General features: G+C 35.6%; 1 long non-coding RNA gene across 1 annotated transcript in view; it reads left to right on the top strand.

The window, feature by feature from the left end:
- LOC112655760 (uncharacterized) overlaps positions 1–21,311 on the top strand; it is a 117,540-nt gene that overhangs the window by 75,861 nt on the left and 20,368 nt on the right. The window contains exon 8 of the long non-coding RNA XR_004808199.2: positions 13,640–13,741. This is a non-coding gene — a long non-coding RNA (uncharacterized LOC112655760). The remainder of the gene's footprint in view (positions 1–13,639; positions 13,742–21,311) is intronic.

Genomic DNA, 21,311 nt, shown 5'->3' with positions numbered 1-21,311 from the left:
TAACAACACACATACAGTCCTCTCAATTTTCATTATTGGGTAGTATAGACCAGGCATAGGTGTTTGACATGTGTCATGATCAAGGTTCCGGCAGATGAGGCCTACCTTAACCAGCTGGAGATGGGACATACAATGGAGTGAGGCTCTTCAAGAAACAACCAGCTTCCGGGATGCCTGGGTGGCTCAATGGTTGAGCATCTGCCTTTAGTCAGGGCCTGGTCTTGGAGTCCAGGTATCAAGTCTCACATCGGGCTCCCTTGGAGGAATCTGGTTCTCTCTCTGCCTGTGTCTCTGCCTCTCTCTTTCTCTGTGTCTCTCATGAATAAATAAAATCTTGAACCGGCTTCCCTAAACTCACTTGGTTGCTTTACATATTTATACGTTAGCCTGAGAGATTGGGCGATACTTGAGTAAAAGAAATATATCTTCAAGGAGTCTCCAAACCCAGAAACACCACTAAAGGGTATGTATATTCAGGGCCCTCGTCTGCCAGGAATGATGAAGTCAGGCCAAGGCCACTGCTCTCTGCAAACTGGCTTACTGCAACTGAGCCAGCTCTCTAAGAAACCAAAGGCAGAAAGGAACTAGGGCCTAGGGCTATCCAAGCTTCTTGCAAATGAAATAGAAAGTTACTGTCAGACTTTTAATGAACTTTTAAAAGTTCTTTCATCTCCTCTTCCCTGTTTAAAACTTCACATTATCAGTTACCTTTGTGGTATAAAAATATATATCTTGTACTCTTATTATATCGTTCCAACATCCTTTTTCCTTCCCTTCATAACCAAACTACTCTGAAGAATTGGCTGCACTCACTGTTGCTTTCATTTACCCAGTCTCTAACAAAACTGGCTTTTTTTTTTTTTTAAGATTTTATTTATTCATGACAGAGAAAGAGAGAAAGGGAGGGGGGGAGCAGAGGGAGAAGCAGGCTCCATGCAGGGAGCCTGATGTGGGACTTGATCCCGGGACTCCAGGATCACACCCAGGGCTGAAGGTGGCACTAAACTGCTGGGCCACCGGGGCTGCCCAAAACTGGCTTCTATATCAACTCCATTGAATCAGTTCTCACTAAGGCCTATCTAGGTAATTAACTTTCATGACTCCAAATCAATGTCCATTACTCAGACTTCAACACTTTTTTTTTGTAAAACATGCTCTTTTCTTGGTTATTTTGTCACAACACTCTCTAGGTTTCCCTAATTGTTTGTAGTCTCTACCTATACATTTCTTTGTAAATTCCTTCTGTCTCTTGACCAATATATAATAGAAATCTGAAGACTTGATTCCATCCCATATTTTCTTCTAGATTCTCTCGGGGCAACTTCATCCATGTTTATGGCTTCCAAAGCCATAGTCCCATCCAACAGATCACCCCTGAGCTCTAGAAACCTATATTTCCTGTTAATAGATATTTCTACTTGGATTTTTCAAAGAGACCTCAAACCAAACTTCAAAACAAAAATCATGATTTTCATCCCAACACTGTTTTTTTTGTGTGTGTGTTCTTGAAAACGGTGAGCGATAACACAAAACATCAAGCTGGAATTATTACCTGCCACATACCTCTCCCATTGTTCTATCCAATCTCTCAGCAAGTCTTGTCAATTTTACCATTTAAATATCTCCTAAATTTATGCATGTCTATCACCACTTCCTTTACTATATAGTCTTACCTAATATTTGCTTAGATTATCTCTAAATCCTGGGCATTTTCTCTCTTCATATAAGCACCTATGTTGCAGCTGGACTGCAATTTTCAAAATAAAATCTTACCATTAAAGCCCCTCAGTGACTTTGCATTGTTCAGAAAATAAATTCCTTAACACAGGCAAAGATTTTGGGGATCATAACCATGTTTATCTTTTCAGTCTCCTCTTGTACTACTTGTTGCTCCTTGCCCTCTGGCCTCTTTGAGATTCATTCTGATATCTAGAACTATATAGCATGTCTGCTTCTTAGCCCTTCCACCAACACCAGGGTTTTCCTGTGTTGTCTGCTCACTTTGCCAGATACAAAACAGCCCGTTTGAGGCCATTCCTTTAGCTTCATAGAAGTCTGAGGATTTTCTTTGACCTAATCCTCATTGCAACGTGAAATCGGGGAGTCTAAGGACAGACATGGATCCCAAATAAATGAGAACCTGAGAATATGATATACAGAGGCAAGTACCTCTCCTTTATTAAGGTAACTTAGTGAGGAGTAACTGATATTAATGAGCTACAACTGCACTGGAGAATGGATTCTAGTCACATATCTCTAAGGGGTACAGAACTGTAAAATATAAAACCCAGAGGGACTCAAAGCATATTGATTTCCTGTCATGAGGTAGTTTGCCCCAACCTACTCCTGGGCACAGTAGGCAGCTTCAATGTAACAGCTATGAGGCTTCTACTATACTTTTGTCATAAACTTAGGTCCCTGTCTACCCTGTCACCTCCCTAAAGCAAAATAAATTTGTGTTGGGTAAAACTTAAACTATCTCATATTTTATCAATCCAAACTCAAGAACTCAGGTGCTGGACAAGCAAAATAGATGTGCCCCAAGGAGGTACATTACTATGTGCACTGTAGCACATTCCTTATGTTCTTCATCCTCCTAATCTCCCCCCACCCATTAATATTTCTTCAGCGAAAACTTTAAATACCAATTTAGTTTACAAGTTTTCACTGGAATTTCCTTCAGATAACTATGTCTCCAAGAATAACATCCTTTAGTATGATTCTTCTACCCTTACCTTAGCATCCTCCTTGATTTAAGTTCCAGAAGAGTGGATACCCTGTTACATCATATCCTTGAGTATCCCAAACCCTTAATATTATGCCTGATATGTAGAAGAGTTAGTAAGTACTTGTTAAATGAAAGAATGCAGAACAGGTTCTGTGCTATCTTACATCAGAGGAGTCTGCTCCAATCTAATAATGTGGAGCTTGTTGCTATTGTTAAAAGAAGTAACGTTAAGCAAAGGCCTAAAGTTTGAGTAGTGATTGGGAAAATTAAGAGTATTGCATTTCAGGCAGAGAAAATATTTGTTCAGGCTCTGATATGGGGTGGGTGGATGGGGGATCATGCCACATTCAAGAATTGAAAGACAAAATCTGGTAAGATAAGATTATAGCTAATAAGAATGTAAGACAAGGTGAAACTATAGAGTTTCAGGGATTGGATCAGGAAATCTTTAATGGACATTTTATTTATTGATTCGTTTTTAAGATTTTATTTATTCATGGGAGACACAGAGAGGCAGAGAAATAGACAGAGGGAGATGTAGATTCCCTATGAGGAGCCTGATGTGGGACTCGATCCCTTGAACCCCGGAATCATGCTCTGAGCTGAAAGCAGACACTCAACTGCTGAGCCACTCAGGCATCTCTTTAATGGCTATTTTAAATATAGTGTTCTATAACTTAGCTAATAGAACTCCCTGAAGGAATGTCAAAGATTTTATTTTCCCTTTCATCCAACTTGAACCCAAATTCTTAACCTAATTCCTAACCCATTCTACTGGTAGTACCTTTTGCAACTCCTTAGAGTCTCATTTCCATTTCTGTTATTGGTACACATTACTTTAGGTACAGTGACAGTTATAAGTCACAAAACCTAAGTGACTTAACACACTTAATATAGGGTAACTAGGAAATCTATCTCACTGCATATCCAAGAAGAAATTCTGATCCTGATAGGTATTTAGAAATCTCTATCATAGTTGCCTACAGACAGAAAATACTTCTACTTTCACAAAGTATATGTAAAAGTGCATTGAGTCTGTGAATTTGGTTCAGTATCTGGCATCACATTTTTCTCCATTAGATCCAATTATGTTTCCATTTGAGTTAGTCTAAAAGACTTGTTACCTGCTCCCATCCTTATACCTTCAGCCCCTAGTGTATGCTTTTCTTGAACACTCAATGTACAGCTAGCTGTCAAGCAGGGACCATAAAATGCAGTTAAAACTTGTTGGGGAAAATGTGCAATCCAAAGAAGTCACTAGCAGAACTTCTAGGCAGGCACTGTAAGGCACTTTCCTTGTCAGGGGGAATTTTCTTAATTACCTTCCTAGGCCTATTAATGAATTTCTGATGGTGCTAGATCCATAAACCCAAGAATCACACATGTAGGAAACCTGCTTTCTTATCCTAAATGCCCTTTTTGAATGGTTAGATGAGGAAAAAAAAATAAACTTTTGTTTGAGACATATGCTTTGGGGGTCTGTTTTGGAGAAGCTATCATTTCTCCATATAATCATACACATTGCAAAAGCAATGTTAGTTTTTGACTAAAGCCATGTTGTAAAAAGCAGTTGCTTATATGCGGATGTTGTAGCATCAGGAAGAAACAGGAGTGTGAATGCTACGGCTAATTCTGTTGACTAGTTTGTAGCAGATAAAATGGGAATAGATAAAGTTTGTAATTAATTTATTTAAAGATCACTGTGTGGTTTTTAAAGAGAAAAACAGTTACTAACAACTAAAATCCTTCTTTCTGTTAAAGAGAATGTGAAGTGGGTTAATAAAAGTGATAAGCATGCATTGATCCATTGGGGGTAAAATGATAAATAAAGGCCCTGAAACATAATGTTCTCAAGTTAAATCTCAAGTTAACTAATCAGTGCATTTCTTGAATTAAGAAATTAGACATTAAGAATGTAATACTATTTGAAGGAAAATTAAATACTGGTGTGAAACAAAATAGCAAAATTTCTTATTAGGAAACCATGTAGTATTGCAAAGTGTTTTCCTGAATTAGTGCAAATTCTCTTTGTACATACCACTGTAGATGACTTTTGTCACAGCTCTGGGAAAACAAAACTACCAACAATGTTCTGGAGACAAGTTACAATCAGGCTCAAAAAAAATTTAAAAAATCTTGTATTTGTCTTATTCCATTCTTATTCCTGGTTTCTAGACATTCAGAGCCCACGACCAACTACTACAAACCCTATTCTCATGAGCTTTCATTCAATGAATCATTCCTAATGTCTTCCTTTCTCTTCCCAAACTATCTGTTGTGTGTCTCATTTCTACAGAACTCTATTTTCTTGCATAAGACTTAATTTGATAAATGTGCAGTGTTGATTTTGAGGGACTATATTAAGGTGTCATCTAGGGTTATTTTTTTAGGTTCCCAAAGACATGGCATTAATTCACAGGAATAATATTAAAGACAGGGAGAAAAGCTATCTTCAGGACTTCATAATTTCTTTCTTTAGTCCACATATTCATTTTTTGAGCACTATGTCATAGGTACATTTCTTTATGTAGTAATGAATTTATTATTACCTGTTATATCCTCCACTCCTGCCAGTATGTGCTTTTGCAGGCTCTAGAGTATACCATGTTCTCCTGCTGTGAGTCTTTGGACATGTTTCCCCTAAATAGAGATTGTCTGCAATGACTCTTGTGCTTTATCTCCAACACGTTTTCTTAATACAACTTAAGATCACTTCTTCGTGATGGTATTTTCCATTTCAGCTGGCTACTCATCAAAGCATCCACTAGCTCTATCCTATAATATATTTGCTTACCAAATTTTATCATAACTGTTTTCTAATTTATCCAATCTCCATACTAAACTTTAGAAGTTTGAAGACCATTACCTTTGTGTCCTTGTAGAAAAAAAGCTCTTATCTTGGTAATCAGGTACAGAGATGTTTGTGGAATAGGTGAATAAATGAATGATTGAATGAATACAAGAGTGAATCTGCAATGGAAACATTATGGCAAATAAACTATAATAAGATAGAGCCAATTAGAGATGACATGTACAAATAATGTTTGATCAATTAAAGGTACCTGAATTGTGGCAGACCACCTTTTATTTCATTATTATAAAATGAAATATTCCAAAAAACACCTTGTCATCTATATCCTTTTGAAATTCACATTAACATTTTCTTTGATAAAGTCTTTCCAAGCCATTAGAATAACCCTATGTTTTGTTTTATCAATGGCATGAGGAATACATATTGACCTTAGATTAGTTTCAAGAATTTCCCAGTTCGGTGGAATCTGAACTATTGGATCCACCAGATTATTCCTCCCTTGGGCACTAAACTGAATATCAAAGCTCATCTCTAGATGTAATCATGAGCAACATTGCCCACACTTTCACTCCTTGTTACCTGGGTCTGGGCCAGACCCAGTATGCTGTCACAAAACATATACCATATGTCATAAGAAAGTACTTCAGCCTCACAAGATACTTCCTTTCTGCCTAGCAGTAGCTAGATTTTTCAATAGGCCTATCTACTATCCTACAAGGCCATTTGGTCCTATGTTAGAAAACTGGGTGCATATTAAAACCAGTGAATTCTAAATGAATTATCTTATTATCTCACACTGGGAAGTAAATTTGGATGCTATGGTTTGCAGTGTACCATTCAAGAGTGTTTCTGGAAAGAACAAGGCAAAGGAAGTCTAAATTAAGAACAAGTGTCTCTTACAGTGAGGAAACTGCTAAGTATGTCTTTCCTTTGCTGGAAGGGTCCAATTTAACCAGTATGCTAAAAACTGGCAGTGTGGAACTCTATCAGGAACTCTGAGCTGTTCAGTATTTTAGAACTCAGCAGGGAGTCTAGTGAACTCATCCTTGGTAAGGGAATATTTGTGCTTTTTGCACCATGAAGATCCTTAGTCACTGAAACAGTTTCCATGAGAATAAGCTGTTTTGCTGTTTTTGTCTGTTTTAGTCCTTTCTTTGTTGCATCAGAGCCTGAAACAGGGTCTGGCACATGATAAGAACTCAAATATTTGAATTAATATATTAATCTCTTTGTCCATGGATGCTTTGTTTTTGAAACTATTTTTTTCCCCACATCAGTTAGGCTGACAAAAAAGGTAAATAATATCCTTAGTATGGGTTATCCTGGCCATTTCATTATTTAAAAATACATTATCCCTGGTACATCTTTGAGAATTTGCAACAGAAATAGATGATCTCAGATTCTGGGCTATTCCAAAGTGTACTTCTATGAATCTCTTCCCTATCTTATTACTAATCATTGTACAACTTTAGCCACTGCCTAAGATTAGATATAGCTGTACTTCATCCTGCCTTTTTTTTCTTCTAACTATATGAGAACTATATATACTACTTACAATTATATTTATAAGATTTCCTCATCCACTCATCTGTACAGACTTCAGAATCTAGGTTCTAACTCTAGCTTTTTATTCAAAAGCTTGATTTTTTTTAAATCAGGCTATTGAACAAAAGTAAATTTCCTATGAGACATAGATTGGAGAGATAACTTCCAGAATAGTTTCTTTGCTCTCTTCTTGCATGCCAAAGGAAAATCGCCAGATAAGCTGGATTGACGTGTTTTTTTGTTTTTGTTTTTGTTTTTTTGTAAGATTTTATTTATTTATTCATGAGAGGCACAGAGAGAGGGAGGCAGAGACACAGGCAGAGGGAGAAGCGGACCCCATGCTGGGAACCCGATGTGGGACTCAATCCCAGGTCCCCAGGATCACACCCTGGGCTGAATGCGGTGCTAAGCCCCTGAGCCACTGGGGCTGTCCGGTTTCTTAATCTTAGTAGAAAAATTTGGTGGTCACAGACCAAATGGAATGAACAATTACATCTCTGGAAATGAATTGACACTGAGGTGCTTGATTGTGGCTAATGAATTAGTGGGATCCTAGGAAAAAATGTGACAGGCAAAGTACTTGAAGTCTCATTTGATTTATATAACAACCCAAACAAACAAAAGCACCTTCTAGTTTTGGTGAATGAAAGAGTTCAGACACCAGATTAGAGATTCTGGGCTCTTTTCTTAATTTTATATACTTGAGTCAGTTCACAGAATTCTTGAATGAAGGATAGGCAGGTGTCCTTGAGCAAGGACTTCATGTTGGTCTTTTGAACAACAGGTGCTTCTCCCTTTCTGCCTCTTACACAACTTCTACCTTTGCTAGTAGTTCAGAAAATTTCAGCTCATCATTTCTGTATGATAAATAACTATAATTTCATTTCACTCTTCTCATATTGAAATCTTCTTCCATTTTAGAATTTATATTACCCCCTTGACACACAATTATGAAGTCTTCGAAAGGTATAATCAAGATTTATTCATTTTTTCCCAACATCATACCTTCTGTATATTTGCTGCACTGAATGAAAAATTTAGTTCCTTTCAAAGATTTTTTTTCCCACCTAAAAACAACGAACCATAATAAAGCCTGTTTTAGAATTTTGCTTTCTCTCAATTTCATAATTTGTTAGACTTAACATATTCCTAAAATTCATTAAATGAAGGAGGATTATGTGGGGAAATTCCCAAATCCTGACGTATGGTAAAATGGTATAGTAGTTAAAAATGAAAACAAATACACTTCAAAATATGGATAAGTGCTCTTCCTTCTGTATTACCATTGTTGGACCATAGACAGGTACATTGGCCAGCTAACCATTGAGACCAGCTGTGTCAATGGTAGCTGAGAGGACAAGCAGAAAAGAAGAGGCAATTGCATCATGCTCACAATTAGTCAAAAATAAATTGCAGCATGACAAGAGATGGACATTTGAGAGCATTTTCTCAGTTTTTATATCCCAAAATACATTTTTCTTAATTGTTAAAATACAAATAAACTGCACCATTCCATATTAATCATCACCTTCCCAATGAAATCTAAATTCCATTGTATGCAATGAGAAACTGATCATGATTTTGCCTCCATGTCCATTCTGTGGCTTTATATCTCACCATAAGTCATCTCTTTATTTCCAGTTTCTTATCTTTTGCCTCATTTTGGGTTTTATAGAAGCAGATCCTGAGATGAAGTTTGGGAAAAACTATTAGGGAGTGGTATAGTGGAACAAATAGGAGACAAAATGTGTGCTGTCAAGCAAGTTAATATTGAGGGGAACTGGAGTTGACTCCTGTGGGAGTTCTGATAACATATAAGACCCCAGCTTTGGAGCTGTCCTGCAAGAGGACAGATTGCACCAGCTTCTGGCAGGCATTGCATGGTCACGGATTCATTTCTAAAAGTTTGGTTACCTGGATTATCTGTTATACCATGAATATTTATTGTCAGATTCCTATTTGGCTCTTTGTGTTGTTTTGTCTTGGGAACAAAAGCTCAAATCTCTTAAAGTTAATATTTATGTTGTCAAAAAATAGAACTCTACAGTGCAGATTGAAAATGCGAATGAATACTTCAAATCTTGGTTTTTATGGGAAAAAAAACTGAAAGAACATTCATAAGGAGCGTAATGAAACTTACATATTCAACCTTATATTTCTTAGTCTCTTTCAAAGTTACTCTGGAAAATTAGAACAAAGTAAACAATTTTAGCTAAAATGCTATGCAGGTTTATGTTTTGTTTGGATTCTCAATGAGAATGGAGAAAACTCTTCATTATGTTGGTTTTCATTTGCTTTTTACTGTTATAATGTCAAATCATATACAGTATATCACAGTAAAAGCAAACATGTTAACCTTATGGTGCTTTTTTGAGTGTTAATGATGATGTTTTCCATTATTTGTTTTTGTAACAAAGCATTATGGTGCCAATGGAAAAAATAAACCTTGTAAAACATTTTATCACCTATTCATCTTAAACAAAAGTTTCATATATTTCAATATGGTGCAATATTGCAGTACAGAATTATGCAAACTAAAAGGCATTTCCACCTGCAGAAAAACTGATTGTTATTACAGAAGCGGAGGAATGAAAGCAGATGAAGAAAGTCACCTGTGTTGTATTACGGCAATAAGTTTTAAAACACTCATAATCTAGTGATGTCAATAGCTCAGTTATGATCAAATATATATTTTCATTTTGTGTCTATGTGCTGGCCCAAGCTGACAACTAAGATACCATCAATCATAAAGGGAGAAAATAACAAAGCTAAAAGCAAGTGACACGAACTAAATACTGGGTGTTATTCTATGCAAAACAAAGTTTGTAAATCATATTGAGAGATATAAACAATTATTTGATCCCAGAAGAATCTATATAAAATATAAGACCCCAATATCAAATCTAAACCCTGTTGGATAATAATATTTTGCCCATGTGGTCTGTAACACTCCTATTTAGAATTCTGGATTCCCACATGTAAATGGTATAAATCGTACCTTTCTGGACCCACTGCCTAATGTAGAGAGTGAAAAATAAAAGCCCTCTCAAAGGGTTTTTGCTTTTCTTCCAAGCATCACTTCTCAAGGCAGATGCTGTGCGCTTCCCACCTGAGAATCACTCTGGCACATGCTTGGAGACCACGACAGTGTCTAGCTGAGACCTCTTGAGTGGTGATCAGAAGGGGTCTGTGAAAGAGGGAAATACAAGCTCTACCTGACTGGTAGAGTGGTAGAGACCTCATTGCTAATCTAGGGAAGATTTAGGTGGTACTTTGTTTATTGTAAATTTATTATATTCAGACATTTTCAAGTATTTCAATGCTGATGTTACAAAAGATGCAATCCAAGTTTTTCTAAGCCAAAATACTGCAGTCAGTGATAAACATATTTTCTATAGCACTTCAGCGAAAGAGACAGTATTTAAAAACTATTGTGAAAAAAATGGATTTCAAAGTATTTTAAGTTGTCTTTAAGGAATACTCATTCCGTCTTGTCTGTATATAGTTATCTTTGTCTAAGATTGCTTTTCTTTAACATTTTGGTTGTAAAGTCTCCTAACTATTCCTATTCAGGCATTGTTCTACTACAGCTGCAAAATTTCAGGTTAGAATATAACTCTCCTGACTACTAAAGCCCTATTCTGTCTAATTTCAACAGGTACTTAAAATATTGCCTATTCCTTCCAGATGGATGTTTTTAAAATTAGTATGAAAGGTAGATAAGAAAAATATATTATCCAGAAATGTATTCTGTAAGTTACTTTGTAGACCTCAAATACAACTTCGACCCAAAGAAAATAATAAAAGGACAAAGAATAATTTTGGAAGCGCTGTGTTTATGGTATGGATTGGTGATTTCATGGATGTATACTTATTTCTGAAATTCCCTAGTTGCATACATTAAATATGTACAGTTTTTGTATGTCATTCATACCTCAATAAAGTTGTATTTTTGTTTTGATGATTTTATTTATTTATTTGAGAGGAAGTGTGCAAGCAGGCCATGAGCAGGAGGGAAGGGGTAGAAGGAGAGAGAAGCATTTTTTTTTTTAAGATTTTATTTGAGAGAATAAAGTATTTTTAGGAGGCAATTAATGAATAAATTTGTAATGGACTAGGAAAAAGTATGAGGTAATAAGTTTTTCTTTGCCTCTGCTCCAAGTTGATCATATGACCCAGTTCATATACCTTAACATACAAAAAATAACAGTTTAGAGTTCACAGGAAGAAAGCCAGCTTCCATGATCTGTGGTCCTTGGACTCTCACTAATGGTTTGGATGCCACGCCTGCTGATTCCCATAATAACCTGTGAATAACTCTGCTGTATACACCCTCTCCATACAACATTTTAAATTTCTTTTTTTTTTAATTTTTATTTATTTATGATAGTCACAGAGAGAGAGAGAGAGAGAGAGAGAGACAGAGACAGAGACATAGGCAGAGGGAGAAGCAGGCTCCATACACCAGGAGCCCGACGTGGGATTCGATCTCGGGTCTCCAGGATCGCGCCCTGGGCCAAAGGCAGGCGCTAAACCGCTGCACCACCCAGGGATCCCACATTTTAAATTTCTATGAATATTATCCCTGGAATATAAACTCTCAGAGAGCAAGAGATGTTTTTCTTGGCATCTCCAATATCAACCTGAGTACTCAATAAGTATTAATTGAATGTTATGAATAAAGGAGCACTCCCCATACAAAAGTGGGAGCTACCTTCATTTCATCTCTTATTTGAAAGAAATAATTCCAGTGTTCCAAGTTCCACTCATTAGTGATAAGCTCCTGTTTTGCAAAGAGATCCATTTTATCCTTATGCAAGTTGAACTCTTGGTTCCTGATAAAAGCTCACAATTTACATACATAGATTACCTTCTCCCAGGAACTGTCCTTAAATTCACAACATGTAATAGATATACAGTGGACATAATTTAACTCCTCTAAAATAAATTATACTGTGGCGAAAGCAAAGTTCAACTTCTCTTGCCAAATTACAAAGTTAAACCACTGCATGAACTTTTACAAATTTCATAGCCTGGATTAATATACAAAAATCATTATATAAATAGGATGTACTTTGGCCAAGAATATTTTAGTTTGATTACATATATTCTATAGTAGTACTAAAGTAAAACTTGAGAAAATTGCTAGAAAATTAAAGCTGGCAAAGTTGGTTGCAAAGGGGAGGTGGCAGTAAGGTTCATGTCACCATATTCTATGAATCTTAGAATATCTGAGGACATTTAGACATAGAGTTCTTGTACCATGAAACTTTTGTTTTTATTTTTAGGTGTTTTGTTTGTTTGTTTTGTTTTGTTTTAGACTTGAATTTTCTTAGATCAATAAAGTTGGCTTTTGTTCTGTTTTAGGCATTTTTTTATAATCCAGTGGGTTTTTTTTTAAAAGATTTTATTTATTTATTCGTGAGAGACAGAGAGAGAGAGAGAGAGAGAGAGAGAGAGAGAGAGAGGCAGAGACACAGGCAGAGGCAGAGGGAGAAGCAAGCCCATGCAGGGAGCCCAACATGGGACTCGATCCCAGGTCTCTAGGATCAGGCCCTGGGCTGAAGGCAACGCTAAACCACTGAGCCACTGGGGCTGCCCTAATCTAGTGATTTATAGATATTTCTTCCCTATTAGAATTCCTTACTTTCTTAGTAGTTTCTAAATGGGAATCACTTTAATTAATTTTGCTACACTTATTGGGCCTTTTTGTCTGAGCACCACTTGGGACCCTATTCAGCTCAAAAATGTGCCATTATAGACTTCTTTTTTTTCCCCTTATTTTTTCAAAGGAGTATTACTTTACCTGCATAGGATCTTATGCAGATCCTGAGTGCAGATCTCACTTTTTTTCATTATTTTCTCATTTTTATATCTATTTTTACCATGGAGTTATTTGAATTCTGTTGGTATTTCTCAAGTGTGAGGTGTATATCCATGGTTTTCTACTCTATTTGGCATTTCAAATATGTCTTTTATACAGGATTAATCCTCTCACACTCCATTCCCAGTATTTTGGGGGATTTTTTGTAAGATTTTATTTTAGAGAGAGAGAGAGAAACATGGTGAGAGGGAGAGAGAGAATCCCAAGCAGACTCTGCACTGAGCACTGAGCCTGACATAGGCTCCATCCCACAACCCTGAGATCAGGACCTGAGCTGAAATCAAGAGTCAGATGCCTAACTGACTGAGCTACCCAGGTGACCCAGTATCTGCCCTTGTGACTTATTTCCCTCTTAGGCTTTTGCTGTTGAGGTTTTGCTTTAATTTTGATTTTGATTTTGTTTTGTTCTGTTCACCCATTTCCTCTAATTTTGCTCTTCTTTAAGGGAGGTTATGAGTTCTGATCTATTGGGATCAGTGGATAATTTTTTAAGAAATATATTCTGATCTCTTACAGCAACATTCCTTTGTTGTGCTATGGAAATTTCACATAGGACAGTTTTTTCCCCTCCATTTGCTTGATTCGGTAATGCATTTTCTATGCAACTCGACAAGAGGAGAGGATTTGTGTGTTGCCTTTAGCCCATTCCCTGTTCTTGTGATCCCTGCAGGGTGAAGCGGAGAGCCTGTGAATGAGGCAGGCAGTCTTCCATCTTCACTGCACATTCTCTGACTGTGAGAAGGATGCTGACTGTTATGAAGAACCAGAGGAGGTATGTAACTTTAAAAAGTAATAATTCCACTAATTACATCAACCAGTACAATTTATGAGTACCCTCTGTATACCAGATGCAATACTCCTACTGACTCTCATTCCGTTATTGATCCTAAAATTTAGAGATTTTTATTACTGAATGTTATAGATGAGAGGAATGGAGATAAACTCAAATTGTTCTCTTCACATATTGATTTTTGATAGGAGAAAAATTTTGGATAGTCAAGTAATAATGGAAAGAACAAAGCTTTGAGAAACAAAGATGAGGTCAGATTCTGTAGTTTTCGGTATTCATTCCAAAATATTTATGCAAGAGTAAATGTCAATTAAAATGTGTTATGAGAACTAAGCATTAGTGATTTGGCGATGTGTCTGTAAAACTTAATCAGAAGTGATATTTACATAAAAGGATCTTCAAGACTTGATCAGCTTGTGTGGTTTTATTTCTCCAACGTTGTTTGAGGTAAGTGAACACTAATGCGATAAAACTACTTTTAAACTATTGTTATTAGGAAAAATTTACTGAACATATTTTTAGCCAATTTACCTGGTAAGATTTTCATTTTAGTCTCACATACACATATGTCTTTGGCATTTCAGTTTATCTTGCATAGTATGGGGGAAATGTGCTATATAGTTCTGTTTAATAATGCTTGCTGTTTCTATTTAAGCTTCTTGAAAATAGGTTAAGGGCAGTTAAATGGATCAGGATTATGTTGTAATTAGTAAAATTTAATATTTCTTTGCCTAAATCACAGTATGCTTTTCCTCAATTTACTTTCATCAAAGTAAGTCATTATTCAAGAACATATAATTAGCTTGTTTTAATCTTATCATTTTCAGATACCTGCTAAAGTAATTAGCTTTCTCTTCTTTTTAGTTAAAAGATTGCTAAAGGATCAATGCACAATACATCATTTTTTATTCCACAACACCAATTACTTTGACCCTCAGTGTAAATTTATTGATTTTTCTTAATAGTACATTATCACCAGTTACTCACAGCATGGTGTTTATTAATTAGTAAGAGAAATATAGATTCATTTATGAATAGCTATCCTTTTAAGTTTCTTGTCTAGAATGTGTGGTAGTATGGTTGGTACCTGCTAATAGCATGTAGAATTTAAGAATCAAGTTTATTTCTCATTCCCAAGGTTTCCATATTTTTCCTCTTGAGATACATCATAAACTCAAAGTTAGTAAAAAGTAAATTGAATTTCTTATGTCAGTTACCAAGTTAATAAAAGTTTGGTTTTTCTGGCCTTTTTTTTTTCACAGACTGATTTCATTTCTTTTTCTTATGACCAAGAAATATAGGGGTGCCTGGGTGGCCCAGTTGATTTGGCATCTGCCTTTAGCTCAGGTCGTGATGCTGGGATCAAGCCCTATGTTGAGCTCCCTGCTCAGCAGAGAGTTTATTTCATGCTCTCCTTCCGCTCTGCTCATGCTTGCACATGCATTCTCTCTCCCTCTCGAATAAATAATAAAATCTTTAAAGAAAAAAAGAAATACAAAGCAGGTGTATTGAATACCTCTTTATAATATTGGTTATTGCAATATTGTGTCAAATTGAAATAATAAAGATGAAGTACATATAACTTGGTTTAATGAAGGAATATACTTTTTGACTATTTTTGTGCATTTCCCTACTAGACTGAAACTTTCTAGACACAAAGAAAAACTGAAAGATAATATTGAATTTTCTCACCCACAATCAGGGCTTATTGTACCATTTATTCAATTTTATTCACTTGTCTGGCACTAAAGATGCATAGTTCGTGCCATATAAGCCTTAGACAGTTCTTACTTATTCTTTGGTACCTTAATGATTTAATCAGTGTCTTTTATGGAATATGTTTGTGTAATTGGGTATTTATGTGTTATGTAATTTCTCTTAGTAGATTTCAAGGGAGGAGGAGAAAGAAATGTCTTTATTTCTTTCATTTTTATCTAAATATGAATTTTAAAACCTGAAACTTCGCAGCATCACTACACCCTTATATGATAAATTAAAATTCATATTGCTTCAATGACCTGCAAAAACTGTAATTCAGTATTGAAAATAGTGTATGGATTTTAGCAGACTGCCTTAAAGAATTAAGTTTACATTTTCGAAAAGTTAACATTAGGATTGCCAGTGTCTATATATCATCTACGTTATGTTTTATTAAGTTTACTAAGAAGAGTAAGTTCCTTGTAAGTAGCTTGGAGGACCAACACGCTCTATGTTTTCTTACATACATCATTACTTATGCTATTGATCTTGAATAGTATTTTTATTTCCCCTCCTGTTTAAATCCATTATTATTGATGATTATGTAAAATGCAATTGGAAGGACCATTGAATGAGTAAATACAGATGTGCTCAGGCATTACTGAAGATAGGATGAATTTTGTTTTACTTTTTGATGACTAGAAAAGTATAACGTGTGTGTGTGTGTGTGTGTGTGTGTTTGTGTGTGTGTGACATACATAGTTTTCATGGGCTTAGTACCCTGAATATTTCTTTAGGGCTGTTATTACCAGTTAATAGTTTTGATGAGGTCACAGTGTTAACTCTTAGTTTCTGGTTTATGTAAAGTAATTTGAAAGAAAAATAGAAAAATAATCTAAATCCTACCATGTACACAACAGGATACAAACAATATGTTGATTCAGTGATGACTATTTACCTCTCTGTTTTTTATGATCACTATTGCCTTTTTCAAAACCCTAACTTCTATGAAGGGAGCTTCTGCTGTATCTCCATCATTCTCTGAGCGCTCCTTTTTCCTATTATGACAGCCTTGATACTCCAGCCCATAAATGTAATTATTTCTCAGTATTTTTCTTGGTATTGTTTCAGAGTTTAGGCTCTAGAGCCAGATTTTACGTTTCAGCCTAGATCCTAACACTTTACAACTGTGTGAACATCGGCAAATTAGCATTAATACTCTGCCTATTTTTTCATCTTTATATAACAAAATAATAATTACTTCATTATTGTTTCCATCAGCAAATATATTATTTTAGAAATATTGACTAGTATGATGTCTGATGTTCTTAGCAAGTATATTGTGAATTTATCTCCTCTCCATTGGGGCTTCCACCTTCTGTATTGGTTCAACATTTACTATTCCAAGTATTTTCATCAAATGTCATGATGATTTTATAAGTTTTATAACTTTCAGATTTAATGATTCAGTGAAATTAATTGGATTCATTTGGTGTTGAGTTGTTTGTGTGAATTAGTTGCAACTTATTAAACTTTAAACAAAACTGAAATAAAGAAGGAAATTCTATCACTGAATGTCCACATAGTGGACATTAAAATTTGAATATTAAAATAGTGAATATAAAAATTTCTAATAACCTTGGGGCACTGGTTTGCTCACTTGGTTAAAAGCATCTGAACTTGGCTCAGGTCATGGAGTTGAGGTCCTAGGATCAAGCCCTGGCTTCAAGCCCTCCGCTCAATGAGGAGTCTGTTTCTCCTACTTCCTCTGTCTCAACTCCAGCTCATGCTCTCTTTCTCTCTCTCAAATACATACAATCTTTATTTTTTTTCTAGTAACCAATGTTTGGGCACTCACCTTTTGAATTGAAAATAATTCATATAATTGTTTAAGATGTATAAAAATTCAGTTTAAAACAAGAATTTGAGTATTTTTTCTTAATTAAATATAGTTATTGGTATAAAATACTTTCATAATATCTCATCATATTATACATTGGAAATTTTGTGTGCATCATCAGTAGAAAGTGTTTTCTTTTCTTTTTTTAAATTATCTATATATTCATGAGTGACAGAGAGAGAGAGACAGAGACAGAGACATAGGCCGAGGGAGAAGCAGGCTCCATGCAGGGAGCTCTATGTGGGACTGGATCACAGGTCTCCAGGATCACGCCCTGAGCTGAAGGAGGCGCTAAACCGCTGAGCCACCTGGGCTGCCCTAGAAAGTGTTTTCTTAAAGCATATATTCTATATAATTTAAGTGACTACAATTTATCTGAGTTATTTAAACTTAGTTTTTAACCAAAAAATATGAAAGTTGTAGAAATAACCAGGCTAAAAATTAGTGTATAAATCAGGGAAGGAGGCACTATATGAGTAGGGAATGTGCTTAGTCTCCCATCAGCTCCTCCATATAAAGCGTTTCTGTGTTTCTGTTTCTTAAGTGGCTCATTCTGTTTATGATAAGACTGTGTAACTTTTTTTTTGGGGGGGGATATAACTTTATCTTACTGTGTTGGGTACTTTTGTCCCACCCTTTCCCTTCAACAAATCTTTTTTGTGCTGGACAATTAAGTCCATTTTCTAATAAGGCTGATAGGGCCCTGGTCTGTGAGGTTGCTTCTTTGTCTTTGGCTGTGTCAGTCCAGACAATTAAGATGAAAAGCACATTTATATGAAAGTAGAAAATTGAGATTACAAAAAGCCATGTTAGCTTTCGTTATCTTAGTAATATTCTAAATTTTATTTGCTCTGGTTGTCAAGAATAGACTGAGTGCAAGGGATTTTTTTTCACAAAAGTTAGTTCACCTGAAAGTGAGGTCTGATTTATTTGAGACAGGAAGAGCATAATTGATGGTGCCTGAGGTCCTGCTATCTGTTTTGCCTGCTTGCATGGTTTTGTAGGGTATTTTCCTCTATGAGTGACTTTATTTTTCATGTATTTGAAAGGGCTGGAGTAGGGAAAGCAGTAGGGGAAGTGGGAAAGGAGAAAATTATTGAAGAAATACATAATCCCAATGGAATGATAACTCTTGGATTGTTGCCAAACTAATTTCCATCCATCTTGTTGTACAGTATCTGTGACTTCATTATGAAGTATTTCTGCACTAGAGTATTCTAAGCATGTATATTATTTTTAGAGACTATTTTGGTATATGATTATTATATGTATTATGTATATATATTACACATATATTAGATATGTTATGCGTTTATATAAAAAATTCCATTTCTGTGTGTACATGTGTGGGATACACAAAGATACACAAGGATACACAGATGATATAGATAGGAATCCAATCTCCCTTTCCTAAATGATTGCTAATAGTTTCCTAAAACCTTGGATTAAGAGATCCTGAATTCTTACTCTGGGAAAATGGGACAGAACTGTGACCAATGCTCCATGTCTGAGAGATATATAGCACTGGGCTATGTGCTTTCCACCTCTGTCTAGAGAATCGGACATTAAGGGATGTTTATCTTCATATTTTAATAGTTACTTAAATCTTATAGCACTTAGCCTAAGTTTACTTGCGTATTCAATTCTTCCCAGAATATTTTTGCTTTCACACATATTTATCACTGTAGTTAATGTCTGTGACCTCCAAATTTGGAATTATCATTCTTTTATTCTTTCATTTTATACATTATTCAATTCAAATGGTAGAACCACTATGCATCTAGGTGTGCAACTCCTATACCTAGGTCATCATGTTTGACTCCAACTCTGTGCCTCTGCATCATGCTCATTCATGAGGCACATTGATATGGCCTCTAAATTGAGATCCACAAATGTATAGATACCACCTTACCAATGACTCAGATTAGTAATCAACATTGGGGCCCCATGAATGACAGTTTGCATTTGGACTAAAATTTGTCATTTGGATTCCAAATATTTATCAACTATACCTTTCTTTCTTTCTTTCTTTCTTTCTTTCTTTCTTTCTTTCTTTCTTTCTTTCTTTCTTTCTTCTTTCTTTTTCTTTCTTATTTAGACTTATTTATTTTGGAGAGAGAGAACAGGGGGGATGGGCAGAAGGAGAGGAAGAGAGAATCCCAAGAGGATGTCAAGCTAAGCCTAGAGCCTGACACAGGGCTTGATCTTATGACCTGAGATCAGGACCTGAGCTGAAACCAAATGTCAGTCACTTAACTAACTGAGCCACTTGGGTACCGCTATCCACTCAATTCCAAATCAACTTCTATCTTTTTCATTCAGGCTATTGTGAATCAGGATTGTGGTAGTGACTTCCTCATTGCCATCCTTGAATTCAGTCCCATTGTCCCTTTCTGTTAATCTCCAGAAGGCTACCAGATTGACCTATATAAAGCAAAATCCTAAAAAGATACTCCCTCCCTGATTCAACTTTATTGTCTCTCCATTGCCTCAAAATATAGAGAAACTCATTAAGATCCTCACAAAAAACATCATGATCTGATTCTTGCTTACCTCTCCATTTTCATCTCAACTTCTTGCCCCACTTGTATTCCTTTTCATACTTCATGATATTTGTCATCTCAGTTTTGGTTGTTACCTACTTGTCTAAAATTAGTAATTCACTCATTTAAAAATATATATCAAAGTACTTCTATGTGTTGGACACTGTATAAGACCCTGGGAATGCTTATTCTTTCACCTTCTAAAATTTCACTTAGCAAATTCTTAATTTTCCAGCATCACTTCACCAAGAGAGATTCTTCTCACTGTCTCCCTCTGCAGACTGTATAATATAACTATTTCCCGTTTCCTTTATATTATTAAAATCTTTTTCTTTGTATAGGTTGCATTTTATTACATAACTGAGTATTTTACTAATAGAACATTTATGTTTAAAGTTTTTTGAAATATATGATTTCTAATATTGTATATAAGTATAAAATCATGATTTGCAAATATTAATTATAGAAAAGCATAATCTTTCTGTAATAATTGGATGCAAACCTTAGCTCTACTTATTACCTATATAACATTATTTGAATTCACAGTGCCTCAATTTTTCCATCTTTAAAAATTGAAGATACCACTGTGCCAAACATAGTAGACATCAGTAATACCAACATAGGATTCCTATTTCAAATTTAGTGGTCTATGAACTGAGTTTGTGTGTGTGTGTGTGTATATATATATATATTATACTGTGTTTCTATTTATATATATAGTGTTTCTATTTTTAATATAATGAACACAAAATTATTTTGTGTATTATAAAGCATTATAGAAACATAATATGACCAGATATTTTGAGTTACTATTTTGCTGGTAGTTGTCGCATTGTTGGTGTCTTCTTCAGATCCCTAGGGTACCAGATGGCCAATGTACCAGGACCCAGCTGCTATGAGCTTTGGCTGTTAATGGCAACCTTGACCTGGCCCTGTCTCTGCAAATTTTCCCTCAGGCTGAACAAGAGCAGCTCCTGATGGGAGCTTGGATACCACCACTCCCAGCCTGTAAACAATAATTGACAGACAAAGGGGTGTAAGATGCAGGGTCTCCTTCAAAGTATGCATTACTATGAGCTGCACTTCCTATGTGGATATCCTGCCTTTGCTCAGCTCCATAACCTGTCCTGTCAAACTTTTTTCACTCATTTTCTCTTTAAGAGCAAGATCTGAATATATCACAAGTTCCTTAACCCTTATCTCCAAGTTTACTTCAAGGGAACCCAAGCTAAGACAGTGCTTTATGTGAATTAACACCCCTCATTCTCTATTTTCTCCTAAGTCTCTCAGCCTACTTGTTACATATTGAATCCATTTTGGAGAGAGCAGAACATTTTAGAACACAATTAAAAACGATTTGGAAAAGAAAATATGTCAAAGCTCTTACCTAGGATGTTCAACATTTCAAAGT

The sequence above is a fragment of the Canis lupus genome, chromosome 22 (genome assembly GCF_003254725.2).
Source record: "Canis lupus dingo isolate Sandy chromosome 22, ASM325472v2, whole genome shotgun sequence".
NCBI classification, from domain to species: Eukaryota; Metazoa; Chordata; class Mammalia; order Carnivora; family Canidae; genus Canis; species Canis lupus.
Note: the sequence above shows the minus strand (reverse complement) of the source record. Positions and strands in the feature narration are given on the sequence as shown.